The 16072-nt window shown below is 40.5% G+C and overlaps 1 non-coding gene across 1 annotated transcript in view; it reads left to right on the top strand.

Annotated features, from left to right (window-relative positions):
* The window catches only part of LOC128698197 (elongator complex protein 1), a 30764-nt gene extending 15224 nt beyond the window's left edge, over nt 1-15540 (top strand). The window contains exons 2-3 of the transcript XR_011391377.1: nt 4664-4817; nt 15380-15540. This is a non-coding gene — a transcript (elongator complex protein 1). The remainder of the gene's footprint in view (nt 1-4663; nt 4818-15379) is intronic.
* The last annotated feature ends 532 nt before the right edge of the window (nt 15541-16072 follow it).

Genomic DNA, 16072 nt, shown 5'->3' with positions numbered 1-16072 from the left:
CTGTACTATAGTTTTTAATTATGTATAGTAATACATATAAAATAACATTTTTACTGTACTTACCTTTATTGAAGATTGGTGATGGCATCTGGAAGATAGGGAGGAGGAGAGAGGGAGTTGGGGTTAGTGTTTGGAAGGAGAATCTCCCTCCATGAGGACTTCAGGTAAAGCCCTCTCTGGGGTTACTTCCCTTCTCTGTCTTTTAATGCCACTAGGACCAGCTTGAGAATCACTGGACCCCTGTCTCACAAAATAACTGTCCACAGTCCTCTGTTTCTGGCGCCTCTTTAACATTTCCCTAAAATGGGACATGGTTCTGTCACTGAACTTGTTGCAAAGATGGCTTGTTTCAGCTTGCTCAGGGTGGTACTTCTGCACAAACATTTGGACATCATTCCACTTGGCACAAATCTCCTTAATCTTTGAAGAAGGCACCTCATCCACTCCCTCTTCCTCCTCCTCTGAAGCAAGTTCCTCAGCTGTGGTCTGATACTGCTCCAGATGAAGCACTTGCAGCTCTTCAGCTTTTCCCTGTGGTCCTCCACCAACTCTTCCACATCCTCACCACTCACCTCCAACCCCAGGGTGTTCCCCAATGCCACAATAGAGTCCACAACAGGCAGAGGGTGAGCTGGGCCAGGGTCAGGGTTAGCCTCAAACCCTTCAAAATCCCTCTTTTGGACACAATCTGGCCACAATTGTCTCCAAGCAGAGTTCAAAGTCCTGGAAGTCACTCCCTCCCAAGCCTCACCTATAAGGCTTATGGAGCTGTAGATGTTGAAGTGATTCCTCCAGAACTCTCTTAGGGTCAACTTAGTGTCTGTGGTCACTTCAAAGCACTTTTCAAACACTGCTTTTGTGTAGAGTTTTTTGAAGTTAGAAATGACCTGCTGGTCCATGGGCTGGAGGAGAGGAGTGGTGTTAGGAGGCAAGAACTTCACTTTTATAAAACTGAAGTCCTTAGACAAGAGGTCTAATAAGTTTGGAGGATGAGCAGGAGCATTGTCCATTAACAGAAGGCACTTGAGTTGCAATTTCTTTTCCTGGAGGTATTTTTTCACATTGGGGCCAAACACTTCATGGACCCACTCTTTGAAAATTTGTCTTGTGACCCATGCCTTATGATTAGCTTTCCACAAGACACATAACTTGTTCTTAAAGACATTGTTTTTCTTAAACACTCTGGGATTTTCTGAATGATACACAAGTAAAGGCTTCACTTTAAAATCACCACTAGCATTAGTGCAGAACAAAAGAGTAAGCCTGTCTTTCATAGGCTTGTGTCCTGGCAGTGCCTTTTTCTCCTGTGTGATGAAGGTCCTTTTTGTCAGTGATATTTATGCATCGGCGATTTTGCCAATTTTGAATCCCAATTTAGGACAATTACATTATTCCAGTCAACCAAATTCTTAGCTATTTCACTAGTATTACTTCTATTCTATCGATTGAGCACAAGAAATCGCCAAATGAACTGTTTCAACTACAAAATAAAGTGATCAGAAATTGGTAATTTGGCCAATTTAATGCAAAGTTCAAAATATTCTAATTTTGAAATAGGGTTCAGAATAAACAATGCAGGCATTCCTGGCACTTAACTAACATTTCCTCTGTTCATTAGTTATGTTTTCAGGCTTTACAAATGAATTCCATTTTGATTATTTATTCACATAATGAATTTTTATTCAAACCAAAAAATAGAAGATTTACTGTTATGCAATATTGTAATACAGTGGACCCCCGCATACCGTTGGCATCACATAACGTTAAATCCGCATAGTGATACATTTTATCACTAAAATTTTGCCTCGCATAGCGCTAAAAAACGCGCTCAACACTATTCGTCCAAGACGCGTCTATGTGAGGCCTGAGCCAGCCTCACATGTTCCGCCGGTGGCATTGTTTACAAGCCAGCCTCCGCGGTAACATCCAAGCATACAATCGGAACATTTCGTATTATAACAGCGTTTTTGGTGATTTTATCTGCAAAATAAGTGACCATGGGCCCCAAGAAAGCTTCTAGTGCCAACCCTGTGGTAAAAAGGGTGAGAAATATTATCGAAATACTGTGGTACCATGGTCAACTGCTGATGCTGCTGCTGCTGTAGCACTGTCAGCTGCTGCTGCTGCTGCTGTAGCCCCGTCAGCTGCTGCTGTAGCACCGTCAGCTGCTGCTGCTGCTGTAGCACCATCTGCTGCTGCTGTAGCACTGTCAGCTGCTGCTGTAGCACCGTCAGCTGCTGCTGCTGCTGTACCACCATCAGCTGCTGCTGCTGCTGTACCACCATCAGCTGCTGCTGCTGCTGTAGTACCGTCTGCTGCTGCTGTAGCACCGTCTGCTGCTGCTGTAGCACTGTCAGCTGCTGCTGCTGCTGTAGCACCGTCAGCTGCTGCTGCTGCTGCTGCTGCTGTACCACCGTCAGCTGCTGCTGCTGCTGCTGTAGTACCGTCTGCTGCTGCTGTAGCACCGTCTGCTGCTGCTGTAGCACTGTCAGCTGCTGCTGTAGCACTGTCAGCTGCTGCTGTAGCACTGTCAGCTGCTGCTGCTGCCGTTGTTGGTGTGGCTTATTGAGAATACCAAGAAACAATTAACCCCAGAGGGTTAGCCACCCAGGATAACCCAAAAAAGTCAGTGTCATCGAAGACTGTCTAACTTATTTCCATTGGGGTCCTTAATCTTGTCTCCTAGGATGCAACCCACACCAATCGACTAACACCCAGGTGAACAGGGAAAAATGCCTGGAACTAGTGCTCATATTGGTGAATTTAAAGCCAGCAAAGGTTGGTTTGAGACATTTAAGAATCGTAGTGGCATACACAGTGTGATAAGGCCTGTTCTGGAAGAAAATGCCGAACAGGACCTACAGTACTCAGGAGGAAAAGGCACTCCCAGGACACAGTGTCTCATCAGTCATTGCTGCATCTTCAATAAAGGTAAGTGTCATTTATTCTTCATTTTGTAGAGTAGTACATGCACAATATATATTGTGCATGTACTACTCTACAAAATGTGCATGTATCCTTCTCTTTGTGTGTAGGAAAATGTATATTTCATGTGGTAAAATTTTTTTTTTCATACTTTTGGGTGTCTTGCACGGATTAATTTGATTTCCATTATTTCTTATGGGAAAAATTCATTCGCATAACGATAATTTCGCATAACAATGAGCTCTCAGGAACGGATTAATATCGTTATGCGGGTCCACTGTAATTGTATAAATAATATCACCACATTTGTGAATGTGTATATTAGACCCACCAGTTGGCGTGTATTAGACGTGTGAGATCATTTGTTTACTCTTGAACATCGGCAAAAATTAAACATTTCTGCTATTTTGAGCTCAGTTTCAACCCATTTCCATTACTAAAACCAATCAAAATCATCTCTATTTCTATAATATATCTTCCATTCTATCAAATGAGACCAAGAAATCGCAAATATAACTATAAAAAACATATGAAAAACACTGCAAAGTCACTGTTTTAATCGAAAATTACGGTCTCAGTTTTTTTTTCTCTCATTATGCACTGTGTGCTGCAGGATTTGTTTTATGTGGTCCACACATACCATATAGATGTATTCTCTCATATCTAGGCCCAACTTTACCGCTCACAGCTTATCAGAGTGAGCTGAGCTCATGGGGTAGACCTACGGTTTGGACCCTCAACGTAAAGCCGTAGATCTACGGCACGGACCCTGAAAGGGTTAAGTGACCACCTGTGGGGCTTTGGCTGGTGACCTGGTTAAAGATTATCACAAATGAAAGTTGACCAACTAGTGTAGATGACTAACACCACAACATTTTAAATAACAAAAAAAGGCACAATACCGTGACTGGAATGATACACAAATAGCCTGCTCATAGAAGAGAGGAGATTACGATGACATTTCGGTCTGACTTGGACCATTTACAAAGTCTCACACTGTGACTTTGTAAATGGTCCAAGTCAGACCAAAATGTCGTCGTAATCTCCTCTCTTCTATGTGCGGGCTATTTGTGTACTACAACATTTTCTACAAGTTGCCCAACTATTATATATTCTTTGCACAGAAAGCAGATCAAGTGCTACATGTATAAATAGAAGACTAAAACACCTGCAGTAAGAAGTGAATCATTTATGGTTGAATTGTTTGTAAATCTAGCTCTGTCCAGGAGTTTTTTTTATGTTGCATGTATTGTACAGTCAAAACCTGAAATTTGTGGGGTTGCATTTCTGGAGGCTCTGCAAATTTAGATACAGGAAGAATATAAAACTAAGTCTGACCAGTTTCAAGGTCTCTGAGTAATTTCTGGTTAATATTGACATTCAGAAAAAAAAAAAATCGTCACTAAGAGTATGTTTAAAATGAAATCATTTGGTTAGCTTTCATTTTAATAATCATGCCCTAAGCCATGGAAAAATGAGTATCATGAAAACATTGCAAATAATTGAAAATATTTGAGGGATGCCCTTCAGGAAAAGTGTTGGGTGACTGAAAGCTACAAATTAGGAAGCTTATGAATTTGAGAGTTTGACAATATGTACCTTGAGCTACAGTGTCTCATTGTACTTGTGTAGGGTAGTTTCCTTAGTGAATAAACTGTGAGAGAGTGATACAAAAATAAAGGTAGATGATTTTATTCAAGTGCTCATGGCAGATGGTGATAAAATCTTATTTTCCCAGGTATTGATATCATCAAGTAGTTATGCACAACCTTGTACTGAATGACCACACCAGCAAGGAGATCTGTGTAACTTCCCCGGGGCTGTTATGTGTAGATGCTGTTACTGGCTCTATCTATCATGTCAACACAGAAGGAGTTCAGTTTGTAAAGACTGTGAGTGCATTTACTTTTATTGTTTGTATGATAGCCGCTGATGTGTTTAAATTTTTTTCAATGCAATATTACTTTTTTTATATTATTGTATGTTATCATGTACATTTTTAGATTTTGTGTGAATATACTTTTTTACAAATGTCACATTTATTAGTGAGATAAATTTATTTTGTTACTCTTGTAATTAACCAGAAATAATTACAGTATTGTGTGCTTTTTTATTTTTTCTTTGCAGGATTTTTCAATGCATATAATATTTAAAAAACTAATATTATGTCCAATTAACTATCCTGTAATAAGGGGATACCTTATGAGTTTCACCATTTATGCAGTATATACTCTATTTTTTTTTCTGCTTTATGGTAGGTGTGTGATAGCATGCAAATTTTACTTTGAATTGAGTTCAAACTTTTAATGATAGTGTACAGGAGGGCCCTGTATATACAACTCCCTCTTTTCGACATTCCATGTTTTTGTTGACTTTCAATTGAGCCATTGTTGATGATGTTCAGTGCTTTTTCCGGTTTTCTGCCAATATTGCAATTTTTGTGCAACAGATACATAAGAGAAGGAGGACCAGTGCTGTATTTTAAGGTAAGTATTGTATATTTATGAAGGGATTCAGGGAAACCGGCAGGCCAGACTTGAGTCCTGGAGATGGGAAGTACAGTGCCTGCACTCTGAAGGAGGGGTGTTAATGTTGCAGTTTAAAAACTGTAGTGTAAAGCACCCTTCTGGCAAGACAGTGATGAAGTGAATGATGGTGAAAGTTTTTCTTTTTCGGGCCACCCTGCCTTGGTGGGAATTGGCCAGTGTGATAATAAAAAAAATAATAAATAATATTGTATATACTGTGTATTTTTTTTTATCTTTTTTTTTAAGCCTAGCTGTATTGAGCACTTAATAATTGATAGGTATTTTAGAATCATTTGATGATAAAAGAATGTCTCTTTTTCTATCTGCTGGCTATTTTTGCTTATCGTATGGGGTTGCGAACCTTAGAGCCATATTTACGGGGCCCTCCTGTACTGGGGGGGGCCAGTGAAAAAGGTTGAAAATGCAGTGGGATGACCCATAACAATTCTATTACAATATCTTTTTCAGAGTGGCATAGCACTGTATTGATCATGATCAATTCTAGTAGAATCCATGACACACTAAATTTTGGTCTTAGTGGACACAGTGAGGAGCCTCTCTCATGACCAGTTAACAAGTACCATAGCACATGTATGTGACACTTCACAGCACAGTTACCAAGTATCACAGTACATGTGACACTTCACAACGCACATAACAAGTACCACAGCACATGTAACACTGCACAACACAGTTAACAAATACCAAGGTACATGTGACACTTCACAACACACTTAACAAATGCCACAGCATATTTGACACTTCCTGAAATGACCCCTACCCATCCTTCCATCCACCTTATATTTATATACTCTCCTAGTCATCCTATTATGCTCCATTCTCTATAAATTTGCAGCAAGCCCTCAGCATAACAAACTATGAGTGGGGATTGGTTCTTCTCTCCCGTTCCTTGAATCATATCTTATTTGTTTCTCATTCTCCAGGCCTTATAGACAATTCCCAATCATAATAATATGTAGGTAGTAGGTTGGTAGACAGCAACCACCCAGGGAAGTACTACCGTCCTGCCAGATGACTGTGAAACAAAAACCTGTAACTGTTTTGCATGATGGTAGGATTGCTGGTTTCTTTTTCTGTCTCATAAACACGCTAAGATAACAGGGATATCTTGCTACTCCTACTTACACTTTGGTCACACTTCACAGACACGCACATGCATATATATATATACATACATCTAGGTTTTTCTCTTTTTTCTAAATAGCTCTTGTTCTTTTTTATTTCTTCTATTGTCCATGGGGAAGTGGAAAAGAATCTTTCCTCCGTAAGCCATGCGTGTCGTATGAGGCGACTAAAATGCCGGGAGCAATGGGCTAGTAACCCCTTCTCCTGTATACAATTACTAAAAAAGAGAAGAAGAAAAACTTTATAAAACTGGGTTGCTTAAATGTGCGTGGATGTAGTGCGGATGACAAGAAACAGATGATTGCTGATGTTATGAATGAAAAGAAGTTGGATGTCCTGGCCCTAAGCGAAACAAAGCTGAAGGGGGTAGGAGAGTTTCAGTGGGGGGAAATAAATGGGATTAAATCTGGAGTATCTGAGAGAGTTAGAGCAAAGGAAGGGGTAGCAGTAATGTTAAATGATCAGTTATGGAAGGAGAAAAGAGAATATGAATGTGTAAATTCAAGAATTATGTGGATTAAAGTAAAGGTTGGATGCGAGAAGTGGGTCATAATAAGCGTGTATGCACCTGGAGAAGAGAGGAATGCAGAGGAGAGAGAGAGATTTTGGGAGATGTTAAGTGAATGTATAGGAGCCTTTGAACCAAGTGAGAGAGTAATTGTGGTAGGGGACTTGAATGCTAAAGTAGGAGAAACTTTTAGAGAGGGTGTGGTAGGTAAGTTTGGGGTGCCAGGTGTAAATGATAATGGGAGCCGTTTGATTGAACTTTGTATAGAAAGGGGTTTAGTTATAGGTAATACATATTTTAAGAAAAAGAGGATAAATAAGTATACACGATATGATGTAGGGCGAAATGACAGTAGTTTGTTGGATTATGTATTGGTAGATAAAAGACTGTTGAGTAGACTTCAGGATGTACATGTTTATAGAGGGGCCACAGATATATCAGATCACTTTCTAGTTGTAGCTATACTGAGAGTAAAAGGTAGATGGGATACAAGGAGAATAGAAGCATCAGGGAAGAGAGAGGTGAAGGTTTATAAACTAAAAGAGGAGGCAGTTAGGGTAAGATATAAACAGCTATTGGAGGATAGATGGGCTAATGAGAGCATAGGCAATGGGGTCGAAGAGGTATGGGGTAGGTTTAAAAATGTAGTGTTAGAGTGTTCAGCAGAAGTTTGTGGTTACAGGAAAGTGGGTGCAGGAGGGAAGAGGAGCGATTGGTGGAATGATGATGTAAAGAGAGTAGTAAGGGAGAAAAAGTTAGCATATGAGAAGTTTTTACAAAGTAGAAGTGATGCAAGGAGGGAAGAGTATATGGAGAAAAAGAGAGAAGTTAAGAGAGTGGTGAAGCAATGTAAAAAGAGAGCAAATGAGAGAGTGGGTGAGATGTTATCAACAAATTTTGTTGAAAATAAGAAAAAGTTTTGGAGTGAGATTAACAAGTTAAGAAAGCCTAGAGAACAAATGGATTTGTCAGTTAAAAATAGGAGAGGAGAGTTATTAAATGGAGAGTTAGAGGTATTGGGAAGATGGAAGGAATATTTTGAGGAATTGTTAAATGTTGATGAAGATAGGGAAGCTGTGATTTCGTGTATAGGGCAAGGAGGAATAACATCTTGTAGGAGTGAGGAAGAGCCAGTTGTGAGTGTGGGGGAAGTTCGTGAGGCAGTAGGTAAAATGAAAGGGGGTAAGGCAGCCGGGATTGATGGGATAAAGATAGAAATGTTAAAAGCAGGTGGGGATATAGTTTTGGAGTGGTTGGTGCAATTATTTAATAAATGTATGGAAGAGGGTAAGGTACCTAGGGATTGGCAGAGAGCATGCATAGTTCCTTTGTATAAAGGCAAAGGGGATAAAAGAGAGTGCAAAAATTATAGGGGGATAAGTCTGTTGAGTGTACCTGGTAAAGTGTCTGGTAGAGTTATAATTGAAAGAATTAAGAGTAAGACGGAGAATAGGATAGCAGATGAACAAGGAGGCTTTAGGAAAGGTAGGGGGTGTGTGGACCAGGTGTTTACAGTGAAACATATAAGTGAACAGTATTTAGATAAGGCTAAAGAGGTCTTTGTGGCATTTATGGATTTGGAAAAGGCGTATGACAGGGTGGATAGGGGGGCAATGTGGCAGATGTTGCAAGTGTATGGTGTAGGAGGTAGGTTACTGAAAGCAGTGAAGAGTTTTTACGAGGATAGTGAGGCTCAAGTTAGAGTATGTAGGAAAGAGGGAAATTTTTTCCCAGTAAAAGTAGGCCTTAGACAAGGATGTGTGATGTCACCGTGGTTGTTTAATATATTTATAGATGGGGTTGTAAGAGAAGTAAATGCGAGGGTTTTGGCAAGAGGCGTGGAGTTAAAAGATAAAGAATCACACACAAAGTGGGAGTTGTCACAGCTGCTCTTTGCTGATGACACTGTGCTCTTGGGAGATTCTGAAGAGAAGTTGCAGAGATTGGTGGATGAATTTGGTAGGGTGTGCAAAAGAAGAAAATTAAAGGTGAATACAGGAAAGAGTAAGGTTATGAGGATAACAAAAAGATTAGGTGATGAAAGATTGAATATCAGATTGGAGGGAGAGAGTATGGAGGAGGTGAACGTATTCAGATATTTGGGAGTGGACGTGTCAGCGGATGGGTCTATGAAAGATGAGGTGAATCATAGAATTGATGAGGGAAAAAGAGTGAGTGGTGCACTTAGGAGTCTGTGGAAACAAAGAACTTTGTCCTTGGAGGCAAAGAGGGGAATGTATGAGAGTATAGTTTTACCAACGCTCTTATATGGGTGTGAAGCGTGGGTGATGAATGTTGCAGCGAGGAGAAGGCTGGAGGCAGTGGAGATGTCATGTCTGAGGGCAATGTGTGGTGTGAATATAATGCAGAGAATTCGTAGTTTGGAAGTTAGGAGGAGGTGCGGGATTACCAAAACTGTTGTCCAGAGGGCTGAGGAAGGGTTGTTGAGGTGGTTCGGACATGTAGAGAGAATGGAGCGAAACAGAATGACTTCAAGAGTGCATCAGTCTGTAGTGGAAGGAAGGCGGGGTAGGGGTCGGCCTAGGAAGGGTTGGAGGGAGGGGGTAAAGGAGGTTTTGTGTGCGAGGGGCTTGGACTTCCAGCAGGCATGCGTGAGCGTGTTTGATAGGAGTGAATGGAGACAAATGGTTTTTAATACTTGACGTGCTGTTGGAGTGTGAGCAAAGTAACATTTATGAAGGGATTCAGGGAAACCGGCAGGCCGGACTTGAGTCCTGGAGATGGGAAGTACAGTGCCTGCACTCTGAAGGAGGGGTGTTAATGTTGCAGTTTAAAAACTGTAGTGTAAAGCACCCTTCTGGCAAGACAGTGATGGAGTGAATGATGGTGAAAGTTTTTCTTTTTCGGGCCACCCTGCCTTGGTGGGAATCGGCCGGTGTGATAATAAAAAAAAAAAAAATAATAATAAAATAATAATAATATGTAATAATTTTTTTAACATGCTGGCCTTCTCACATTGAGGCAGGGTGACCTGATAGAAACACTTTCACCATCACTTACACCGTCACTGTCTTAGCAAAGGCATTCTGTCTTCCGACTTAACCAAGGTGCATGGTTACACTAACTTAACCCTTTCACTGTTGGTGCCATAGTAGTATGGATTGCAAGTCATTGTTGATGCCGTAGTACTACTCCAAAATTCTAGCGGTTTCAAATCTATCAGGGGAAAGCTGGTAGATCTACATATGAGAAAATGGGTCTGTGTGCTCAGTGTTAGCAGTATAAAAAAAAATCAGGGAGCCAGTGATGCATTATGGGAATGTCACTTCAGTAGTCCTTGTTCACCATGCCAGGTGGTAATAAATACCTGACTCCCCAGCGAATTTGGGACTCTTCTCTTCTCAAGTGATAGTTCTAACACAGATGGAATTGTCAGTGAAGATGAATTTCATGGTTTTGAGGAGTTTGTGACAGAAAGCAATGCCCAGGATACCAGATACATTAAGTGAAATGGGAAGACAGCTTAGGTGGTGGGGAAGGCAGCTTGGATGGTGGGGAAGATGGTGTAGGTGGTGGTGAAGACAATGTGTAAGTTTATTCAGGTATACATGAATACAGTTACATAGATTATCATACATAGCAACAGTGGTGGCTCAGCGCCAGTAATACCTGTACTATCGTATCGCATCAAACTTCTATTTTTAATCATTTTTATCTCGTTTCAATCAAAAAAATAAAAAATTCGCTTGTAAGTACAGTGGACCCCCGCATAACGATTTTAATCCGTGCAAGAGGGGTAATTGTTATGCGAAATAATCGGTATGTGAATGAATTTTCCCCATAAGAAATAATGGAAATAAAATTAATCCGTGCAAGACACCCAAAAGTATGAAAAAAAAATTTTTACCACATGAAATATACATTTTCCTACACACAAAGAGAAGGATACATGCACAATAGTAGAGTAGTACATGCACAGTATATATTGTGCATGTACTAGTCTACTAAATGAAGAATAAATGACACTTACCTTTATTGAAGATGCAGCAATGACTGATGAGACACTGTGTCCTGGGAGTGCCTTTTCCTCCCGAGTACTGTAGGTCCTGTTTGGTATTTTCTTCCAGAACAGGCCTTATCACACTGTGTATGCCACTACGATTCTTAAATCTCTCAAACCAACCTTTGCTGGCTTTAAATTCACCAATATGAGCACTAGTTCCAGGCATTTTTCCCTGTTCACCTGGGTGTTAGTCGACTTGTGTGGGTTGCATCCTGGGAGACAAGATTAAGGACCCCAATGGAAATAAGTTAGACAGTCTTCGATGACACTGACTTTTTTGGGTTATCCTGGGTGGCAAATCCTCTGGGGTTAATTGTTTCTTGGTATTCTCAATAAGCCACACCAACAACGGTGCTACAGCAGCAGCAGCAGCTGACGGTGGTACAGCAGCAACAGACGATGCTACAGCAGCAGCAGATGATGCTACAGCAGCAGCAGACGATGCTACAGCAGCAGCAGCAGCTGACGGTGGTACAGCAGCAGCAGCTGACAGTGCAGCAGCAGCTGACAGTGCAGCAGCAGCTGACAGTGGTACAGCAGCAGCTGTACCACCAATAGTAGCGATGGTTGATTGGGGTTTATTATACAACCTGGCCAGCTCGGAGACACGCACTCCACTTTCATACTTATCAATGATCTTTTTCTTCATCTCTATTGTAATTCTCACCCTTATTGCTGTAGGGTTGGCACTAGAAGCTTTCTTGGGGCCCATGGTCACTTATTTTCCAGAAAAAGCACCGAAAACACTGTAATAATACGAAATATTCCGATTGTATGCTTGGATGTTACCGCGGAGGCTGGCTGGTAAACAATGCCACCGGCGGAACATGTGAGCGTGGCTCAGGCCGCACATTGGACGCGTCTCGGACGAAAATCGGTGAGCGGGTTTTTAAGCGGTATGTGAGGCAAAATTTTTGCGATTAAAGCAAGCGGTATGCGGATTAATCGCTATGTGATGCCATCGTTATGCGGGGGTCCACTGTACATAGAAAGCAACATACAACAGATTTTTCCTATAATATATTTTCTTTCTTTCTTTCAACACACCGGCCATATCCCACCGAGGCAGGGTGGCCCAAAAGGAAAAACGAAAGTTTTTCCTTTTACATTTAGTAATATATACAGGAGAAGGGGTTACTAGCCCATTGCTCCCGGCATTTTAGTCGCCTCTTGCAACATGCATGGCTTACGGAGGAAGAATTCTGTTCCACTTCCCCATGGAGGTAGAAATAAACAAGAACAAGAACTAGAAAGAAAATAGAAGAAAACCCAAAGGGGTGTGTATATATATGCTTGTACATGTATGTGTAGTGTGACCTAAGTGTAAGTAGAAGCAGCAAGATGTACCTGAAATCTTGCATGTGTATGAGACAGAAAAAAAAAGACACCAGCAATCCTACCATTGTGTAGAACAATTACAGGCTTCAGTTTTACACTCACTTGGCAGGACGGTAGTATCTCCCTGGGCGGTTGTTGTCTACCAACCTACTACCTAGGTATAACATATTTGTCAGTTGCAAATTATTTTAGCGTAAGGTTGATGAAGTCATACGTCTGGCGGTGAGCATCTGGGAGGACTGCAGCTCTGCAACTCCTATGGACGAGCTGCCACTTCATAGCAGTATGTGTAGAGAACCTAGGATAACTCAAAAATGTCAGACAAAGTGACTTATTTTCAGCATAGGTGCTGGGGAAAGCAGCGTGGGTGGTGGGGAAGGCAGCTTGGGTGGTGGGGAATGAGGCTTGAGTGGTGGGGAAGGCAGCTTGGGTGGTGAGGAAGGCAGCTTGGGTGGTGAGGAAGGCAGCTTGGATGGCGGGGAAGGCAGCTTGGATGGTGGGGAAGGCAGCTTGGGTGGTGGGGAAGGCAGCTTGGATGGTGGGGAAGATAGTGTGGGTGGTTGGGAAGACGGTGTGTAGGTAAGTAAGTTTATTCAGGTATACACGAATACAGTTACACAGATTATCATACATAGCAGCATATGCATAGAGAACCTAGGATAACCCAAAAAAGTCAGACAAAGTGGCTAATTTCCAGCATGGGTGGTGGGGAAGGCAGCGTGGGTTTGTGTAAACAAGTTTTGTAAACAGTATAATGATAATGTTTGTGCAGTTGTTGTGTTGCATACGAGTGGATATATATACATTGTGCATTATATTGGTCTCACAGGCCACAAAAGTTACTTGAAAAAAATAAAATATTAGAGAAGAAAAGAAAAAATAGAATAAATGTAAAAATAATATTACCGAGTGACTGGCAGTCGCTGGTCACTCTTGACAGTGAAAGGGTTACCCCTCTCAGGGTCCAGAGGCCAAATTTCAGTGTGTGCACCAGGGTCCAAGAATTTTCAAAAATTAATTTTGTTACTTTTTCTTATGAAATGGTAGAGAATCTTTTTCTGAAGGTAATAAAACAAAAAGTATGAAATTTGATGGAAAATTGATGAAATTATGCTCTCGCGAATTTTGATGTGTCAGTGATATTTACACATTGGCGATTTTGCCGACTTTGACTCCCATTTTAGGCCAATTACATTATTCCAGTTGACCAAATTCTTAGCTATTTCACTAGTATTACTTCTATTCTGTTGATTGAGCACAAGAAATCGCCAAGTCAACTGTTTCAACTACAAAATAAAGTGATCGGAAATTGGTAATTTGGCCAATTTAATGCGAAGTTCAAAATACAGTGGACCCCCCATAACGATTACCTCCGAATGTGACCAATTATGTAAGTGTATTTATGTAAGTGCGTTTGTACGTGTATGTTTGGGGGTCTGAAATGGACTAATCTACTTCACAATATTTCTTATGGGAACAAATTCGGTCAGTACTGGCACCTGAACATACTTCTGGAGTGAAAAAATATCGTTAACCGGGGGTCCACTGTACTGTATTCCAATTTCAGAATAGGGTCCAGAATAAACAATGCAGGCATTCCTGGTACTAAACTAACATTTCCTCTGTTCATTTGTTGCATTTTCAGGCTTTACAAATGAGTTCCATTTTGATTTTAATTCACATAATGAATTTTTATTCAAACCAAAAAATGGAAGATTTACTGTTATGCAATATCGTAATAATTGTATAAATAATATCAGCACATTTGTGAACATATATTAGACCCACCAGTTGGCGTGTATTAGATGTGTGAGGTCATTTGTTTACTTTTGAACATCGACAAAAATTTAACATTTCTGCTACTCTGAGCTCAATTTCAAGCCATTTTCAGTACTAAAACCAATCAAAATCATCTCTATTTTTGTAATATATCTTCCATTCTATCAAATGAGACCAAGAAATCGCAAATACAACTATAAAAAAACATACAAAAAACACTGCAAAGTCGCTGTTTTAATCGAAAATTACGGTCTCAGTTTTTTTCTCTCATGCACTGTGTGCTGCAGGATTTGTTATATGTGGTGCACACATACCACATAGATGTATTCTCTCATATCTAGGCCCAAATTTACCGCTCACAGTTTATCAGAGTGAACTGAGCTCATGGGGTAGATCTACGGTTTGTACCCTCAACGTAAAGCCGTAGATCTATGGCACGGACCCTGAAAGGGTTAATCAGGACGAATGGGTATATCAGTGCCCTAATGCACAACACTGCCCCGCACTGCCAGACATGTGCAAACTGTTTGTTATTTTGTTGGCTGGCAATTTAAGTTAACTATATGTAAACAAATTTATTAGTTAACCTAAACTTAACCTGTCCTATTAGCAAATAATTAAGTTTCAAAATTCCATATGCAGGGTAGAAATACACAAACTGCAGTGTATACAACTATTACAATCATGTTTGAAGGGCAAATTGCCCTTGGATGATGCCATTTTATGGTAAATACTATTTTTCCTATATTTTTTATTTTTATTTTCTACAATTGAGTAAGCATGAAGCCTTACTTATAGCAAATTAAAGAGGTTTCCTTGCACAGTATTTTTTTTCACTTGTCTACACTGATGTTTTATAATTATGCTTCCTGACAGTCAACTGATGTGAGTTTTTTTTTTTCATGTAACAAAATGTGTGATTGTATCTATTTATATGGAATTCTGTAACTAAGAATGGAGGAGTGCTGCACTAGTACTGGTTGATAGTTGGCAAATCCCACTCACATCCAGCCACTCCCACTCATATATTTGTCCAACCCATTCTGAACCTTCATTCTCTCCCTGCAAAATAGGGAAAAATGGGGTTAGCAAGTGTATGAAGCAAGCAGTCTGACTAGTTTTGTTTTGCAGGGCGATGCTGGTGATGTTTCCTTCAGTGGTGTTGTCTGGGGAGATTTTGACATCCATACAACAAACATTGTTGAAACTGATGTTATCACAGCCAGCAATTCAATCTGTGTGGTCACAGCTGAAGGAGATGTCATCACAGTCAACAAAGACACACAGGAGGTAAGTTTTTTTTTTTATAAATACAGTAGACCATCGATTAAGACAGTTTCCTTCAAAATGTTTTCTCCATTACACTTGTCAAATTATGGCATATTTTCATTTTACACTTGGTAAAATTCAATTTAAACAGTTTGCTTCACGATAGGGGACAGCTGGGATTTTCCCTTGTGTAATGAACACTAGGCAGTCTGCCTGTGGGTGAGGCCATTATCTTTTACGGGGGAGGCCTTAGTTTCCTACCCTGCTACCTCCGTACCAGTGCTCTGTACATACACGTCCAGTACAGTACCCAGCACTGTCTATGAATCGGGTTTTGGTCTTTGCATTACAATACATTGCATCTGCCAAGGAACCATAGCACCCAGGAGGCATACGAGTGATGCAGGGAGTGGCAAGACAAAGTGAAAAAAAGTTCAAGTGTTGGGGTTATGAGGAAAATTGAGATATTAGATAAGCTTAAATGTGGTGCATGTGTGGTGGATATGGTGAGAGCTTATGGCCTTAATGAAGCATTGGTTCATATGATTAAAAAGA

The sequence above is a fragment of the Cherax quadricarinatus genome, unplaced genomic scaffold (assembly GCF_038502225.1).
Source record: "Cherax quadricarinatus isolate ZL_2023a unplaced genomic scaffold, ASM3850222v1 Contig1882, whole genome shotgun sequence".
Taxonomy (NCBI): Eukaryota; Metazoa; Arthropoda; class Malacostraca; order Decapoda; family Parastacidae; genus Cherax; species Cherax quadricarinatus.
Note: the sequence above shows the minus strand (reverse complement) of the source record. Positions and strands in the feature narration are given on the sequence as shown.